Genomic DNA, 2,500 nt, shown 5'->3' with positions numbered 1-2,500 from the left:
TTTATCTCGATTCTGGAAGCTTTTATTTAGATTATGGATTTTTGTTTTTGTTTTTAGATTCTGGAACTTTTTCCCTTTTAATTAGATTCTGGAACCTTTTTTTTTAGAATCTGGAACTTTTTCTTGTTTTAGATACTAGAACTTTTATTCTTTAGATTCTGGAACTTTTTCCTTTTAATTAGATTCTGGAACTTTTTCTTGTTTAAGATACTAGAATTTTTATTCTTTAGATTCTGAAACTTTTTCCTTTTATTTAGATTCTGGAATTTTTTCTTGTTTGAGATACTAGAACTTTTATTCTTTAGATTCTGGAACTTGTTCTCCTTTTCTTATATTCTGGACGTTGTTCTGATTTACATTCATATTAGTTTTGTGAAGTTTTCAAACCTGTTTTACTTTTTATTATTTTTTTTTTTTTTGCTTTACTAGGCCTAAGTAGGCCTGCACATCCAAATATTAGTATTTACACAAATCACAAAACAAAATTTGTTGTGGTACTATTAAAAATATTTCCATCTTCAAACTTATATTTTACTCATGATCTTGTTAACATGTCTTAATCATAATAATAATGACTATGATACAAACGATATGTTTGTATCTGCATTTGCTTTCAAACAAAATTATTAACGTATAGATGTCGTAAATAATTTTTATTTGATGATGCAAAGTATATTCTAATGCAAATTCGTTTAGTTTTTATGGCTACTCGATGTCTTCCTTAATTGACACCTGATTTTATTATTCCACTTCCTGCAGTATCCGTCAACCCATTTCATTTTCTACCCTCTACATTGGAGTTCATTTAATGCTTCATATATCTTCGCTGTCTCCTATGTATTTTTATACTTTTTTTATGTAAAATATTATGACTTTTTAAGCCTTATCAAAACCTATTAAAAACCATTATTCAAGGCTTTCTTCGACTTTTATTCAACGTGTTATATATCCTTTTTTCAAAGGCTTTCCTATAATTTTTTTTTTTTCCAACGTAGGCCTATATCTTAAAAACGATTATTCAAGACTTTCTTGGACTTTTATTCAACGTGTTTTATATCCTTTTCCAAAGACTTTCCTATATTTTTTTTCCAACGTAGGCCTATATAAAAGAGTTGTGGTAACCCATAGGAAATATCATGCCTGGCAATCTATTAAACGTGAGTTCGAGACTCGGTCAAGCTCAATAGTTTCTAGAAGCGTCTGCAACCTAACTATCCTTATGAGTTAGGGGTGGGAGGTTTGGGGGAAGCATATAGATCTAACTGCTTTACCTGCTGAGTCGTCAGCAGCTATTGCCTGGCCCTCCCTGGTCATAGCTTAATGGAGAGAGGGGGCTTGGGCGCTAATACACACACACACACACACACATATATATATATATATATATATATATATATATATATATGTATATATATATATATATATATATATATATATATATATATATATATATATATATATGCACGGCCAGTATCCAAGGAATTATCCTACCCCTTGTCTCTGCGTCTCTGCTATTCACAAGTGACCTTGAAACCTTAAAAACTTTCAATTATTCTTTACAATCTTTCGCGTAATGTCTTCTAAGGTCTTCCTCCAAAACATTCAAATGACCTTTCCACTCCCACTTGCAAAGGTCATTCTCGAAATCTCTGCTTCGGAGAAATATGCCGAAGGAAAGACTAGATATTCCCTTCCACTGATCCCTTCTGATTTCACGGTGTTCTTGTTCAGGAGGACTACCGTGACAGCTGTACAGTAAGTCAGGTGCAAGGTCTCTCTCTCTCTCTCTCTCTCTCTCTACACATACTCACACAGACATATATATATATATATATATATATATATATATATATATATATATATGTGTGTGTGTGCATATATACATACAGTATATATATATACATATATATATATATATATATATATATATATATATATATATATATATGTATATATATATAATATATATATATATATATATATATATATATATATATATATCTATATATATATATATATATATATGTATATATATATATATATATATATATATATATATATATATATATATACTGTATACATATGCATATATATATATATATACATGTACATATATATACTGTATACATATGCATATATATATATATATATATATATATTTATATATTATACATATATATATATATGCATATGTATACAGTATATATATACATGTATATATATATATATATATATATATATATGCATATGTATACAGTATATATATACATGTATATATATATATATATATATATATATATATATATATACATGTATATATATACTGTATACATATGCATATATATATATATATATATATATATATATATATATATATATATATACATGTATATATATACTGTATACATATGCATATATATATATATATATGTATATATATATATATATATATATATATATATGCATATGTATACAGTATATATATGTACATGTATATATA

General features: G+C 26.0%; 1 protein-coding gene across 3 annotated transcripts in view; it reads left to right on the top strand.

Moving 5' to 3' along the window:
* Window positions 1–2,500, top strand: part of LOC137622836 (SET and MYND domain-containing protein 4-like) — a 45,417-nt gene that overhangs the window by 312 nt on the left and 42,605 nt on the right. The window lies entirely within an intron of this gene.

The sequence above is a fragment of the Palaemon carinicauda genome, chromosome 29 (assembly GCF_036898095.1).
Source record: "Palaemon carinicauda isolate YSFRI2023 chromosome 29, ASM3689809v2, whole genome shotgun sequence".
NCBI lineage: Eukaryota > Metazoa > Arthropoda > Malacostraca > Decapoda > Palaemonidae > Palaemon > Palaemon carinicauda.
The sequence above is the reverse complement of the archived record's forward strand: the minus strand, read 5'-3'. Positions and strand labels throughout refer to the sequence as shown.